Raw genomic sequence first — 17,834 nt, forward strand, 5'->3', positions numbered from 1 at the left:
GCGGATAACAAATGTCAGTAGATTTTAAAATGAGCGTTTCATTCATAAATCCATAAGATCTTATCTTCATGCTGTGGAAATACAAACTGTAAGACGGAACACAACGAGTGCAGTGCTGAAAAGGGGCGGGGCTACAGAAGTTCTATAGCTTTATAGTAGAGGGAGAGATCGAGAAGAATAACATCTCTGTTATCTGCACTGAGCGTTCACCACAATACTTCTCAGAGTGGTGCACAACATTCAAATAAAGCTGCCATTCTATTTTGGACAGATGCCAGGGAAGAAAATGTCCCGAAAAACATGAAATATCATTATTTCTGTAGGACATGTTGCTTCCAATAACAATCTGACTTTTTATTTAGTCTGTCACAAATCTATAATTTACATTGAAAATATAGTCTGTGTGTTTGAAGAGATGGGCCAAGGAAAGCAAAACGAGAAGTGAACAGCTGTGGGTGATTAGAGGAGGCCTTGAAATGGCCAGGGATTCAAAGTAAACATGGACCTTTTCCACAGTCAACAACATTTACAAATGTAGAAGAAGGAAGCTACTGAATTTGTGAAGAATGTGCGGCAGAAATGGAAAGCATGGAGGCATGAAGGCAACAGATGGTGAAAATTAAATCCATGCAGCGGAGCGGCTAACAGGACTGAGAGTTTATTCTTCTGACGGTGGACCTTGCTGTGCTTTCAGGGCAAGGGAAGACCGTTCCGGGTCAACACTCACAGGTTTACATCCATCCTTTCCGTGGTCCATCCGTTCTCTTCACATTGCACCAGGGAAGAAAAACAAATTCTTAAATTGGCATCCTGCTCGCCTCTGTAGACATAGTGTATTACAGCAAAACACATAATATTGATATTATTTCAATTTATTTAAATGCGTCTTTTATTTGAACTTGTGTATGAATTATATTTGTTATATACACTCACCGGCCACTTTATTAGGTACACCTGTCCAACTGCTCGTTAACACTTAATTTCTAAGCAGCCAATCACATGGCGGCAACTCAGTGCATTTAGGCATGTAGACATGGTCAAGACAATCTCCTGCAGTTCAAACCGAGCATCAGTATGGGGAAGAAAGTTGATTTGAGTGACTTTGAACGTGGCATGATTGTTGGTGCCAGAAGGGCTGGTCTGAGTATTTCAGAAACTGCTAATCTACTGGGATTTTCACGCACAACCATCTCTAGGGTTTACAGAGAATGGTCCGAAAAAGAAAAAACATCCAGTGAGCGGCAGTTCTGTGGGCGGAAATGCCTTGTTGATGCCAGAGGTCAGAGGAGAATGGCCAGACTGGTTCGAGCTGATAGAAGGGCAACAGTGACTGAAATAACCACTCGTTACAACCGAGGTATGCAGCAAAGCATTTGTGAAGCCACAACACGCACAACCTTGAGGCGGATGGGCTACAACAGCAGAAGACTCCACCGGGTACCACTCATCTCCACTACAAATAGGAAAAAGAGGCTACAATTTGCAAGAGCTCACCAAAATTGAACAGTTGAAGACTGGAAAAATGTTGCCTGGTCTGATGAGTCTCGATTTCTGTTGAGACATTCAGATGTTAGAGTCAGAATTTGGCGTAAACAGAATGAGAACATGGAACCATCATGCCTTGTTACCACTGTGCAGGCTGGTGGTGGTGGTGTAATGGTGTGGGGGATGTTTTCCTGGCACACTTTAGGCCCCTTAGTGCCAATTGGGCATCGTTTAAATGCCACGGCCTACCTGAGCATTGTTTCTGACCATGTCCATCCCTTTATGGCCACCATGTACCCATCCTCTGATGGCTACTTCCACCATGTCACAAAGCTCTAATCATTTCAAATTGGTTTCTTGAACATGACAATGAGTTCACTGTACTAAAATGGCCTCCACAGTCACCAGATCTCAACCCAATAGAGCATCTTTGGGATGTGGTGGAACGGGAGATTCGCATCATGGATGTGCAGCCGACAAATCTGCGGCAACTGTGTGATGCCATCATGTCAATATGGACCAAACTCCCTGAGGAATGCTTCCAGCACCTTGTTGAATCTATGCCATGAAGAATTGAGGCAGTTCTGAAGGCAAAAGGGGGTCCAACCCGTTACTAGCATGGGGTACCTAATAAAGTGGCCGGTGAGTGTATTTTGACAATATCAAATTTGCACACATAAGATAAATAATGAATATTTGAAACAGTTTATTATTTACATGATTAACATATTTGATCTAATTAATCACATGCTGCTTAAGTAATCAAATTGCTTCCAATTGATCACACATATTTGCATTCGGTGAGAGAAGCCCCAAATACGTTTTGAATATATTATTCAAGAAAGATAATTAAATTATTACATTATTATGCCAGGCGAGAATATCATTGAATAGTCAAAAAGTGGTTTTAGAAGTCATTATAGAGAGAGACAGTATTAATATATAATAGTATAAATTAATTCATATTAAGTAATAATATAAATTTAATATGTAGCTTTGAAGCGTAACATGCAATTTTATTATTATTATTATTATTATTATTATTATTTTAAATATCTCTTGATATTTTCCCCCCAACATTTTTGAGGACAATATTTCATGTGAATTGCTGGCTTAAGAAGATTTTACGAGGCAGAAGTTTACTGTCTAAATCCTGGTTAGATCTGTAGCTCATGCCCTGTTTAAGCAGTGAATAAGTCTTAAATCTATCAAAGCTCTTTCATGCCTGACATCGCCTTGCACAAAGAAGAGTGGTATGTGTATGACACATGTGGAAAATTCTCAGTGAGGGTTTGAACGGTCAGAAGCAGTTCTGGCGCGCTTTGTCTGTTTCTCACCATGTTCCTAGAGCACTAGCACTTGGAAAGCTAAACATTTGGTGTTTTTTTGCCTGTTTGCTCAAAAGACACAGGTCCGATTTTCAGTGGATGAACTATTTTGTCTTCATGGATTGTCTTTATCCATGATGCTACATCAAGAAAAAACTGACATAAATGTCACAAATTATGTGTTCTGATTTGAGAAGGCATTTGATTTGACTTGTAAAATGGTGGGTTAGTCTGGGTGAGAGGAGTTGGGTATTGGTTTTCAAAGCCAGGCACAACTTCAGAGGATCGAGGCTTAACATTTGCTTTTTGTTTAACCCCACTGCTTGAAGAAACGAAATACTGCCTTTCACAAGAGAACGAAACACCTCGTTGATCAGATTTTAAAAAAAGCATGGCACAACATTCACTGTCGGTTCATTTCACTCTCGATATTTCAACATCTTACTAATATGCATAGGTCGGTCTTTATAGCGAGTTCAGAGGCGGTTCTGGCGTGCTGTGCCACGCATGTTATCTTAATGCTTGCCTGAGTTCCTTGGATTCATACTTTGAAATATTTATGGATTATTATTTCAGCAAATGTGAAAGGCATTTTGGAGCTTTTCTGAACATCTGATGTGATTAATCACTGTTTTTTAAGAACCGGAGACAATGTAGCCTTTTAACTTTATTTTTGTCTTATAAATGTACATTTTATAACAATATGGTTAGAAATCGCTCGTCTCCAAGGTAGAGTTTATCGTAAAGTTACACTAGAAGCTTATGGCGCTTTTCCACTGCATGGTACGGTACGGCTCGGTTCGGTACGGCACGCTTTGGCGCTTTTCCACTGCATGGTACGGTACGGCTCGGTTCGGTACGGCTCACTTATGGCGCATTTCCACTGCATGGTTCGGTACGGTACGGCTCGCTTCGGCTCGCTTTAAATGGTACCTGGTCTGTTGAGGTTCCAAGCGTACCGTACCGATACTAAAAAGTGACGTGGAACACTGCAGATCACTGATTGGTCAGACAGACAGAATCGTCACTACCAGTCATTGTATTTGCGACACGAGACACTAAACCCGCTAGATTTAAATAGCCAGTAGACAACAGCCAACGCTGTAGCGCCTGTTTTTAAAGTAAAAAAAGATGAAGAAAACTTCAAAAAAAAGAAATGGCTGAATCGTGGTCAGTGGACGAGGTGCAGACGACCTGTCGACGTTCACCCCGTTGGTTGCCGAGGAGCTGCGCAACTATAACGATCAGTTCCACCCACTTGAAGCGGTACTAACAGCAGTGGAAAAGCAACCGAGCTAAAGCGAACCGAGCCGCGCCGTACCGAGCCGAGTCGTACCACGCAGTGGAAAAGCGAAGCGAGCCGAACCGTTCCGCGCCGAGTCGAACCGTACCGAGCCGAACCGAGCCGTACCATGCTGTGGAAAAGCGCCATTAGTAACTACTAGCTAGTTTGCAGGCGTGTTGCAATGCATGACACCATTTTCAACTGAAAACGAAAAACTATTTATGCGTTTTGGCCGTTCATTTACACGACAATGGCGTTTTGGGGGTCTGGAAATGCACATTTTTGAAAACTGGTTTCAGAGTGCAAGTTTTTGAAAATTATACTGTTATCGGCGCTGTGTAAACTACAAAAATTTGAATTAGTGAAAAACGGTGATGTCATGCGCATGCGTACATGTGTTCAGTCTAAATGCACGTATTGTTTCTTTATAAAGTTACATCGCCAATAACTGGCCTAGTATGCATAATACAGCGTTTTTAGTCAATCTCGGATCCATGTGAACAGGGAAAATTATTTATTCACATAATGTTCTCTCTCTTAAAATGTAAACGAGTGTAAATGTCAACATCATCAGTATGTCTAAAGGATTAAAGTCAGTTTGTTAAAACAATAGTTAATTGATGCAATTCAGTTCAGTCAATCTTTCCGTTACTCCTGGTTGGAGGCTTCTGTAAATATTTTGTTTATATGTAGTCAAGTTAACTAAGTTAAAGGGCTGCTAAAATTTGTAGAGCATAAATTTGCGGCAATGCCCCTTAATGTCAAAACTAGGCTGAGTTTTAACTTACGCAGAACTGGTGCAACCGGCTCCAGCCCGTGTTATGCTGATTATCTATAAGAACAAAGATTTTGTTTCTTTCAAAACAGCCTGTCCATCCTAAGACCATGACGGCTGTTATGATACTTGATGTTTTGTATTTTTCTGCTTTGTCCAGATGCATAATTCACCCGTGTTTTAGATATGTCGTCCTCAATACCCTGAACCTCCAGTACAAGGCTCTCCCTCAGTCTCTCTTGGAAAAGAGGGGTCGACATGGACCTCCCTCTCTACTCCAAGTGGCTGTTCTCTTCTCCTTTTGCTCATCTGGAGAGTGGGAGTTTCTGTAGTTTTTATGACTTAATGACTCCTGTCGGCTCTGATCAGGGAGCTGAGATGAATGTTGCCAGCTGTTGTAACCCTACTTTTCCCTTCTCACATGCACGCTTTCTCTCTGCTCTGCTTTTTCTGGCCTCACGGTGGGGATGGAGCCTCATTTTTAGAGGGGTTTCGAAAGTTTAACGTGCTTTGGGATGGTTGTCACCCATGGCAAACCTAGAGCTTTGCCCTGGCGGTGCGATTCCACACCTTGGGTGTGCAGAGGTGATAATGATTGGATTGACATAGTGAAAACCAGTCATGAATAGATGCATCAGATTAGAACCTTGTTTCTGTTCTGGGACTGACAGAAAGTGGTCAAATGTAGTGTCAGTTTCTTATTCTGTATTCTGTGTTAAAGACCAGAGTCAAGGGAACAGTTAAAATCTTCATTTAAAGACTGAAATCTTAGCTGGCCAGGATCTGAGGCTGGAACGACACTCCCTGGAGGTGGGCTGGGGTCATTAGTTTTAGTTTTTGAAGTGTTCGCCCTTTTGATGTTGAGCGTTCTCTTAAGGCGGCCTGGCCTGAAGGATATTTAATTTTGCTCCAGCAAATTTCCAGTTAGGAATAATTTGAACTGAGCATCTGTCAAAGGAGCAACCGTTTAAATACATTGGTCTCGGTTAAAGAGGCAGAAAATGAAGCAGATTAGTCCGAGTACCTTTCCCCAGCGCGAACGGGGCCCGGTCGGGGCCGGTATCAAGGCTGCCGTGCGAAGGGCAGAGAAGAAAACGCTCCCACTCCCATCTTATTAACATCCATGCCCAGCACCTCTGGAGTTCAATCACGCGTCTGCTGCCCACCTCCCTTTCCCGAGCCGTGTCGTACACCCCGGTGCATGCCGCTGCAGTTGAAGAGGGATTGTTTCAGGATTCTCCATGCCTTGATATTTTATTTACAAATCTTCAAGGAGAGAAAAGGCCAGTACATTGCTTTCTCAGACGCCCATAGTAACTTGGGAACGCAGCATCCCTGGTGTCTCTACATCAAAGATCTCCTTGTGTTCCTACAGGGTGAGCGGAGGGAACTTTTATCAGGGTACACAATCTGAGGCGATGTTTTATCACTAGGAGAGTGTTGAAAGAGCATGCATTAGAGTGTCTGACAGCTGCTGTCAGGCTTTATTGGAACTGACTGGGCCGGTCTGTTGGAAATCATCTTGGCTTGTCTTTTTGTCCAACAACAGTAAAGGGGTTTGTGTCGGAGCTCAAATCATCATGTGTACCCATCATCTATTCACTCGATAGAAGACTGGAAGTAACATGGCGTTGACACAGATGACACAGTAGACACAAGGTCTGACTGTCCTGTCACCTGTCGTTTTGCATATTCTCTATGCAGGTTTTATTATTGTTTCCTGTCAGATGACAAGTCTTTCATATTGATTTTGGGACTCATTTTATCACTCGCCATGTATAAGGAAGGTGTGGAACGACAGTGAACCAGAGCTAAAATAGCTTGTGCGTTTTATGAGTGTGTGGGTCAATGCCATGATGCATCAGAATCTATTAATTAAAAATAAAAGCCATTCATACACAGCCTGGGAAAACCCAGACAACTTCCGGCAAATTTAGATTTGCTCTGAAAGTTAGTCTGGCAAAGAGCTCATTCAAGCTCATTTCCAATCCGTCGGAATCGCGGCACCAATCAGAAACGTTGGGGCGGGCTTTACACGATGACGACAGCGCTGGGATTTTGAAGCAGATTTTGTAGCCTACATTACAAAGATGGATGCCGCCGTCGAACATCACTCGTTCCAATCAGCTATCGCGTCTGTTTTAAGCGATTTGAACGTTTCATTTTCGTTAAAAACCGAGCAAAGATCAACACTCAGAGATGCATCTCCGCCGCTCTGCATACGTCATCTCCTTCATCGCTCTGATTGGGTTTAGGTCTATCCGCGACGTCCGTCGGTGACGCCCCTCTGGAAATGATTTGTCTATGACGCTTTGCCAGACCATAACTCAGTTACAACTGAGAATGGTCTGGTTTTAACCAGGCTAATTCATACATGCAATGACTTGAAAAGTCCACTGCTATGATAAGCATTTTAATTTCTGAATTAAAATAGGTTTTGATATTTTTCCTGGGGAGCATAAAGTAAAAAATGTCAGGGCTATAAAACTGTCCTCATATAATGACAATTTATTATTTTTTGCTTAACGGTTACACCACATAACATTAATTATTATATTGAAAGAAAGAAAGCTCAAGAAAGCCCTATATTAGTTTCTGCTTATATATATATATATATATATATATATATATATATAAGAAATTCAGAATTTTAAATTCAAAAAAGGTTTGCATAAGATTTGTTTGAGGCTGATCTCTATGAGGAAATGTATTACTTTAACATTCTGAAAATTCAGTCACGTACACTAGGTATTTTCTTGCAGCTCAAAAACTGGCCGAACAAAAGGTGTCATCAGAAACTGACGTATTATCAGCAGCAAGCAACTGTTGCAAGACACTGATTTCAGCACCTTCACTCGCACATAACTTTATAGGGGACAGCGATGATCTAAAAATATTTAAATCCAACAAGCAACACAAGTATGCATCTAAATCCTATTCCTTTTCCATCTCCCCATGTCATTTTCTCTCTCTCCATCCACCTGTGGGTGGATAAAGACAGGTTGCGTGAGCTGAGCAGCCCAGACGCTATCTTCTGGGAAAAATAAACAGCACATTAGTTCCAGATCATCTTGGAAGAATATGAAACAGAGGAGAGCAGTGGAGGGGTTAGTGGAAGTCCACTCCAGGGGGGAGGCCGGGGATTATTAGGGAGCTGGGAATCGTATTAAACTCAGAGCTTTGCCTTTCTCTCTTGCCTTCTTTCCATCCTCACTTCTCTGTTTTTGCCATGTGCTGTAAATTAACAGCACCCTTCAACTCAAAGTCCACCACTTTCTCTCTTCATTTTAGTAAGGCAGTGAAATATGTTTAAGGGTCAGGTTCACAAGCATTTTCCGCTTCGTCTTGGTTCCTCTGTCTAAAATGTCCTGCTGGCGTGATTCTCCCAGAGGTTGTGAAAAGGAATCCGTAAATCTTGCTCCGTTAGTACTTTCTCCTCCCTTGTGAGATTTCATTGTTGCGTGTAAAACTAGAGGAGCCGCACAATGATCCACACAATTAACCTTAAAGGCGCCATTCATTAGTACCAAAGATTAACTAGTCTTTAGTGTTAATCCTCTACAAATTACAAAGGTTATTATGTTGAAAATACTCTGCTATCTCTAGAGTCTGTAGTACGTTGATTAATCCATTTGCTTTCACCCAGGCCAGTACGTTTCCAGATGTACAGTGTAACGTTCCTCTCCCTATCCTAATCTCCCTAAGAACGGCTATTAGTCAGTATGCTAATGCCAGCATGTACGGTATCACTCTGTGCCCCTGGTACAAGTGATGGGTTGTTAGCGCTGAATTTTCATTGCAGGGATGAAGCCTCAAGCCCTGGTTGTAGGAACTAATTGTGCCACCTGAGAGCGGGATTGAATTAGAGCGAGAAGCAGTTATTGAATGAGTGAAAGTGGGAGAGGAAGATCGGGAAGCGAGTGTGTTTGATGTTTCAGAGTCGTGTTGCTATTACAGGCTTTGAAGTGAGATTGGGTGTTAAATAAGCAGGAAATGGGCAGCAGTTAGTTTCTCTAAAGTTCTTCCATTCCCTGTGCTCGTTGAGCGAAGCCGAGCCGGGGGCGTTGGCGACTGCATCCGCATCCGGGCGGAATCTTCTCCTGTGCGGAGCTGCTCTGGAATGGGCTGTCAGGCTTCATTAGCTAAACTTGTCTCCCTTCGGAGCTGAGCAACTTGGCCAGTGATTTAAAACCAATCTCCAGTACCTGGTCTCTCTTTTATGAACTTCCGTGCCATTACCACCAACTCCTCCACAGTGTTTCACCTATAAGAATTCCTCTGGAGTGAGGTAGAGGGAGATCATCTCCCGTTTAATGAACTCTGAGTCAGGGCTCTGTGAGTCAAATGTACTTTTCGAAGCTAAGTTTGATTGAAAATATATATGCTTGTGAAAGTTATGACGTGCACCGCTTCCTCTTTTCTTTGTTATACTTCAAATTTTAAAAAGTGATCTGCTGTTTGAGCTGTGGCTTAGAGATTAGTGCACATGAAAAGAAGTGTGCTTAATTGTATTGAGTGTGCACTTGTAGTGTACTTCAAATATTACAAGTATATTTAAAAAACTGTTTGCTGATGATATAATATTAAAGACCCACTGAAGTGCCTTGAAACACACCTTGAAATTGTTGCCAACATTTTCCACTGAAACAGAAAGACAGGGCAAGACATATTGAACGGCTCCTCCCCTTTTTGAAAATAGCCAATAGCGTTTAGTTTATATCACAGCTTGGGAAGAGCCGTTGAGCTCGGTAAAGCTGCAGTTTCCTCCTAATCTCTAACCGTTTCTCTTCCTAATCTCCTCCATATCGCTTTGATAAATAGCATTCTGTGTAGAATTAGATAATTAGATAACAGTATGGCTAACATATTCATACTAAAATATTATGGGGATTTCATGGGGACTTTAATGAAATAAAAGGCCACTTAAGTGTACTTAAAGAAAGTACACTTTCATGACTATGTTTCTTAATACAGTTGGGGATACTTTTAAAAAGTGCACATCATAATACAAATTAAAAGTTTAAATCATTGTTTAAATAATCTGTTTTTATTCTTTAAAAAGAAGTGTTGACTAACATATTAAAGCACATGAAAATTAATTTATTATAAAGTTAATTGCATTTTAGCACACATTGTAACTAAATACATTTTCATTTAAATAGCAGTTTAGTTTCAGTTCGCACTTAAGTATATTCTTTTCAAGTATATTATTTCCATAGAAAGTACTCTGTTTAAAAGTATGCTAAATTCTTTTTCTCAAGGGTATAGATATTTTAATTATGCTATTTTTTTATATATTTTTTTACCAGTGGTGCTTTTAACTAGGTTTAGCTTTTAGTCTGTTTGCATGGTACAGTAAAAGTCTCCCAGGGAGAAAGTTGCATCTGCATTAGTAGCCTTTTTCAAGAGGTTTTAACTAAACAAACTGTCTAAATTAAAGCTAAAGCTAACATGCATACACTAAACGGTATATATTAAAAAAGTATTTCAATGCAAAAATATCCATACATACAGATGGATGTCGACTAGTATTTATAGGCAACCTAAAACTAGTTGATTTTCAAAATAAGTAGTTTTGCACATATTATATTATTGCATCACATGGAGTCAGAGAGATGGAATATTTTTTCTAAAAATGTCTATTTGTGTTCTCCAGAAAGTAAGTCATGTGCATCTTGGTTGGCTTGATGGTGAGTAAATGATGAGAGAATTTTAATTTTTGGCTGGAGTATCCCTTTAACTGATCAACTGGTCTGCTTTTTATAGCTGATTTTATGAGTTCAGCGTCACAATCGTACCACTATTCAAGTACAGACCAACATTAAAACTGGCCGGGGTTTCACTGTCCTCCTTTCAGATGAAGTACTGCCTTCCTCTGTGTAACTGATCTTATGGCGCCTGAGCTGCAGTTTGACTCTATCTGTGAAGTCGTCTCAGTGGGCAAAAAGGCCAAGAGCGTTTCACTGCCTCACTTGAGTACCAGGAGGTGGAGAACACAGGGTGAAAGGGCAGGTGTCTGCCGTAGAATATAATTAGATAGAAGAAAAGCTTTGTCCTCAATATTGTTGCTTTGGGCATTCTTTAATTGCCCCCCTCCCCCTTTTCTTCCCCGACTTCTCTTCAGTCTCTCGAAAGCTCGTTTGCATTAATTCTGAAGGACTTTCACAATGATCACGGATGCATTCGACGACTTCTCTCACACACTTAAGCATGCGCACATTATCCGTGCCACCTGGTCACCCCGATTTCCTCTCATTTGCACACAAACGCTGTGGTTGTCGAGTGAACATTGGATTGTTATGAACTCTAAGTGATCTAAGCACCTTCAGAAGATGATTCATCTTTATCCCTGATTGCTTATTCAAATGGCTTCGCTCTTTTCTAATGCAAGCGCTCAGTGCATGTTTACGGGCCTCGGAAAAGTGCTTGCCCCACGTGGCAGTACATGCTTCTTTAGCCTGGCACAGCAGGAGATAAAGTGTCGAGTCTTTGCCCCCTCCCGAGGCTCTAAGGCTCCACACCCCCGGCTCACGCACAGAGTACATGTGTAATAAACAGGAAGTGGCCTAAGGCTCTCCCGCTGTGTCTTAGGAGCTCAGTCATATCAATATGTATTCAAAAGAGCTACCTCTCCAGGGATCAGCACTATGGCATACCAGGCTCACATATACAAAGAGGTGGATTTTACCTACTGCACCAGGGAACATGGTGCTTATGATAGATGCCTTTCATCTGTTTTTATCCAAGCTGTTACCTGGAATAAGATTTTGTTAAAAATGGCAAAAAAAATATGAATCAACAAAATAGTCTGACAAATTGTATCATTTTAAAAATAAACTTTGTTTAGGATGTTTACTTATTTTTAGGAGAAATAATAAGCAAATGTAACTACTGTTAATAATACCGTAAAGCTATAAAGTTAAATTAATGTAGATAGTGTTATTGCTCAAATCGAATTTGGTTTTGGAAGAATGAAATGAGAAATGTTTGGCCTTTTGAAATCTCAAATTTTCGATTGCAGACTTTTTTTCAGGAGACAAATCTGAGAAGCAGGATATTTAGACAGTGGTCTCCATTTTTGTATTGTAGTGTACTTCATATCCCATAAGTATATTTTTAACTGTACTTGCAGATAATATAATATTAATGAAATAAAAAACCACTTAGTTGTAGTTAAAGAGAGTTCACTTTCATGACTGTTGAAGTACACTTTTAAAAAGTGCAGTTTGTAATAATGTCAAATTAAGTTTTACTTTAAAGTACATTCTAATTCAATATATGTTTTTTTAATAATCTTTTTTTTGTGCTTTAAATTATATTTTAGTTTACTGTAAATACCAGTACGTGTGGTAGTACACTTTAAACAAGACTATAGAATTATAAATTACATACTGTAGATGTACTTGAGTCCTAGTGAGCGAAAGACATCTAAAGTTCAGATAACTGCATTTAATATAAATGAAAAGTAGCCTTTTCAATTAATCGCCATTTGACATGCAATTAAGTGTCTAAAACATTACATAACATTTTTCAATATATACTTTTAAAATGTATATTATTTCTGTAATAAACAGTGTTTATTACATGCTTTTAAAAAGTAAAGGGTTAGTAAAAAAAAAGTAGTTTTGTGTAAAGTGTACTTTTTTCCACAAGGATTTTCTTTCCCATGGGCTAGTTGTTAGACTGTCCGGTCTGATCTTATTAGTATCCATAGGTTTGTGTAAGTCAATTTGTGTACATTTAGATACACGGTGAAATATAAAATATAAACTGTTACTTTCTGTAAAATTTCAATGCTATATTTGTTTATTTCCATTTTGCTATTATTCATATATTCAATAAATAAACATTTTACATCTCTAAACTGCTTAAAGTGTAAAAGACGTGCTTTATATGCTGCCAATACGTTGTTTATGTATGTTTCAGTGTCAATACAAATGTACAAAAATATATGCTAGAATCACACGTTACATGCAAATACCTATAATTACAGTGGACATGTTGGATGTTGGTCGCATTGAGTACAAACAAGTTTTTCACTAGACCCCTGAGAATGTTTCTCAATGGAATCAACCACACACTGGGTCTACAAAATTAGAACAGATAAAATTTAGTTTAAAAAATTGGTTCAGTTTGCTTCGTGGATGTGTTTTATAACTTGAATGTACTGCACCATTTTTGAATGGGTTTTAAAGCTGATTGGTGTTTTCAAAGGAAGGCAATCTTAAATCTGTGAATAGAACAGGAGCTGTCATGTCCAGCTGGATGTCTCTGATGTGTGTGAGAACCTCAAACAGCATCGAGCTCAGGCTTGCAAAGCACAGCACCTTATGTGAGAACTTCAGATCAATAGTAAATTGATGAATGTTTTATTGTAATTCAAGGAGAAAATGTATTATTTTGATAAATCTCACTCTTTGCAATTACAACCCAGGATAACTAGAAATTGTACATGTGAGGACATTTCTGGAAAAGGATATTACGTTGCTTCATGTTTCGCGACACTTTGAAAGTGAAATCTGCATGAGTGGTGCTAAAAGTGCGTTCAGTTTTATTAAAAACGTATAAACGTGTTTTAAAGTTTTATTACATTGGTTGTTGTACGTACTGCGGCAGTTCAGATATGTATAGGATGTAGGGCTGCGAGATTTTTTTTATTCCAGAATTGATATTAATTCAAATTCAATTGCTTTATTTTTGTCCTTGCTTGGAGATGAGGTTGACAGAAGTTAGCCACTTTCGTTCCAACAGAGGATGAAATGTGTCGTTATCTATGAGTGTTGAGTGACGTAATATCCAAAGTAAGAGACGTGAGACTGAAAGCACTGAAAAGCCCTCGCGCTACTCAAATGCTGAGCGAGAGATAAGACAATAGAGCTGCACGATTCATCTTTAACCCTCTGGGGTCTGAGGTGTTTTCGGGGTCCTTGAGATGTTTTGGCATGCTCTGACATTTGTGCTTTTTTCAGTTGCTTATAAACATATTAATGACACAGGTGAAATTACACTCTATATAGCACACACAGGGCTACCATAATATGTGAGCAACATGTATGTACATGTTTGTATTTTTGAGAGAATATTGTTTATGCGTGGTTATTGAAAAAAATAAAAAATAAAGTTTCTAATATAAGGCCACAAATAACATACTAAATATCTGTCCACAAGACTTTTGACTAGTGGATGTTGTCGCCTAGAGTATTTGCTTCAAATTGATCTGAAAATCATTCTGCCTAATCATTCACATAAAACAATAGATTGTTTTAAATTGTGAAAAACATTTTTTTGTTTGCAAAGGCAATATGCGGATGGGCGGATCGGCCCAACCCCCTCATGAATAATTAGGCAGTTCTCACCTGAGCAGACTGCATACTAATGAGCCTTTCATTCAGGGGTGTCACACAAGAAAGAATGCAAGGACAATATATATATAAATAAATAAATATTTATATACACACACACACACACACACACATATATATATATATATATATATATATATATATATATATATATATATATATATATATATATATATATATATATATATATATATATATATATATATATATATATATATATATGTGTGTGTGTGTGTATATAAATATTTATTTATTTATATATATATTGTCCTTGCATTCTTTCTTGTGTGACACCCCTGAATGAAAGGCTCATTAGTATATATATATATATATACATATATATATATATATATATATATATATATATATATATATACAAACAATCAAAATATAAATGAAAGCCTGTGATCTCGATTCAAACACCCACACGATCTTTCAATTCGTCTGTCTATTAAACTTTGACAAAATCATATCGCAACATTCAAAGCTCGAATATCGAATCGCAATACTTGTAGAAACGCAATTCTTATAAAAATCGCAATACATATCGTATTGACACCCAAGTATTGTGATAGTATGTCGGTACTCGGAAGATAGTTGTATCGTCCCAGCCTTAATGGGGTGTGCTGGTAAAAGATTAATTTTCTAACGTGTTTGAAAAAAAAATGCGCCACCTACACTAAACCCTAGGGATGTAACGATTCACTCAACTCACGATGCGATACGATTCACGATACTGGTTTCACGATACGATTTTCTCACGATTTTTTAAAGAAATTATAAATGAAAAAGTGTCTCTTTTATTATTTCTCAGACAAAATGCTGCACATTTCTTTTTAATTTTAAAATATATTTGTCAAATAAAAAAACTACATTGAAATAAAAAAAAATCCCTTCAAGGTTGTTTTAACTCAGTCTTTCTGTCTGTCTGGTCAAGAGGGTGGGCACTGGTACCTTCGCACACTAAGTAAAAGACTATGTAACATTAGTACCACATTTAGAGGGGTTTTAATTTTGTTATAATTTGTATCATTACACTAGCAACTAGCAAGAGTAAAAAAAACCCCACACATTTAGAAAAATATGCCATAACCATCAATAAATTATATATATAAAAAATATATATATCCATGTACACATTTAGAGAAAGAGATAGTAAAATAAATACAACACCTGGTTGCCATGGAAACACTGATGCACCTTGTGATCTCCGTGGCTCTCGCACTTGTCGTATTAATGCCTTTTACATGAAAACGGAGGTGACTTGTGCTTCTCATGGTGGTGATTATTATTAGTCTACGGAAAGTCAAAATGCCGCCACACCTCCGATTTGAATGAGTCAACGTCAACATCTACGCTTGCCGTCGCCATGTGTTTGACGGCGCGCGCACACCAGTCTATGGCACACACTGGCGCGGCGCGAGTGGAGCAAACCGAGCGTTTTCAGTTCATTCCTATGGAAGTTGACCTTGGCTCACACAAGCTCAAGTTCCATGAATGAAGTGAAAACATTGCTGTTTAAAACGTGTATCGCGATTCGTTTGACATTTCAACCGACTTGAATCGTCACACATTTTTATCGATTTTCAACCGGTTGCGAGTGAATCGTTACATACCTACTAAACCCTACCCGAATACTAACCGATAATGTTGATAAAAACGCATTTGCTGATGCAACCGTGCCATATTAGCTTGCTTTTACAAGTGTCTTTTATTATGACTCATGTTTCACTGGATTTGTACACGAGTGCTTCGCATTGCAAGTGAATTGCTGTACCAGGTGAACTACCGAGCAAGTTTACTATGTCAGAAAAGCCATACATATGGAGCTGGTTATGTGATGAAAACGTCAAATGTAGCCTAGTAGTTTACATATGATGCACTATAGTAAAAGTGTTTTGAGGTCATAACATATTGTGCAAGGAAGCGGGTAAATATTAGTCTTTATTAATTGATAACCTGCCACTCTAAACAAAACTTGCTGTGAAAAGGTATGAAAGTTTTAGCTGTTTTACTGCCATTAGTGTTCAGTTCAACTGCTAACTGCAGTGAATAACTAGTCACATCACAGTCTGGTGACCTAAGTCAAGGTTTATTCAAGAAAGTAAGGAAGGATCAAACATAAGGTTCTGTCACAGAACAGCAGATAAAGATCGACACATAAAAACGGAAATTCATTTGAAAATGTGTCCTCCTCGATGTCTGTGGTGGTTATGCACCTGACCTAAGTGTTATGTTGCCAAATAAATCAGAGGAAAATTTCCTTTAAAGAGGGAAACATATTACTTTTCCTCTAAAAATGCATTTGTTTAAATCCAGGCTTTAGCTTTATCAGCTCCGTTTGGGCTAGCTAGCAGCACTGAAGAATAGGTTGTCTAGATTAAACCCAGCATTAATGCTGCCCATCTCTCATTAAAACCTTAATCGTGCGTAAAATGAGATTGATGGAAATTTATCCAAAAGGTCAGGGAGAAGGGATTTCTAGCGCCTACAGAGGATTTAATGGACAGGATTTTAATTTAGCCGCCTCTCCAAACACCAGAAGCTGCAAAAGATCTTACGAAACCCCTTTCCAGTGGCCGTCTCTCTACATGTTATGCATGTCTCCTCCCCTTTCCTCTCATCCCCTCGTTCTCACTCCTCTGAATGTCTGATGAACAGATGAAAGGCAGGAGAGTCGGCTGGGTAGCTGTGTTTTAGTCATAAGGGCAGGAAGGGGCAGCGCATTGCTGTGCCAATAGTTCCTCGATGAAGCACGAGGTCTGTGGCCTTTACTGCTCCCTCTCAGAGTTACTTTCTTAGTTGTGCAAAGTAGACGCTGGGCAGAAGATACTCTTCTAGGATTAGCATTTATTCCATATGCCAAGCAATGCTTATGTAAGGGATAATGTGCATTCAGCCGGTCATTATCACAAAATAAACCCTGACAGGGCGCTCAGGTCTTATAACACCCTGAAAGGCTTTATTTTGCAATAATGACCGGCTGAATGTACATTATCCTGCCTATTACATGGTAATAAAAAATGTGCACAAAACGTAGATTAGCTAAAAAATGAGCTTCTTTGGGCTAAGAAATATAGTCCATTACAATGTAGAAAACAATCAGCCTATACACATTTTTAATTTATACATTAATAACCCCATAAAGCCTTTTTAAAAACGCCCCACCGTCATGTTTTTATAAAGTAAATATAAGAATGACATATAGCCTATTGTTAGTAATTATTCAGAATGGACACTTACTGGACTGAAGCAACTTAGGTTTAATTGATTATTCATACATTGTTTTTATAGAAAAATCATGTCAAAATGTATCAAATATGATACATCAGGTTTTTGAGAGGTTTATTTGTTCATTTCTCGATCATCACTATATTGCACTGCATTATATGTGTTTCACCCCACAATAAAAACTACAGCTTTGATCATAAAACTAAGCATAAAATATAATTTTACTAAGACATATTATTGGGAAATATACTGTAGAGTGACAACTGATATTTGTATGCGTTTTATCCAAGTAGTCGTTATTCTCACTCACTCACTCACTCACTCACTCATAAATAAGTTTTATACTCATCACCATAAAATTGCAAGAT

Source organism: Rhinichthys klamathensis, unplaced genomic scaffold (assembly GCF_029890125.1).
Source record: "Rhinichthys klamathensis goyatoka isolate OS25496 unplaced genomic scaffold, OSU_Roscu_1.1 h1tg000593l_1, whole genome shotgun sequence".
NCBI classification, from domain to species: domain Eukaryota; kingdom Metazoa; phylum Chordata; class Actinopteri; order Cypriniformes; family Leuciscidae; genus Rhinichthys; species Rhinichthys klamathensis.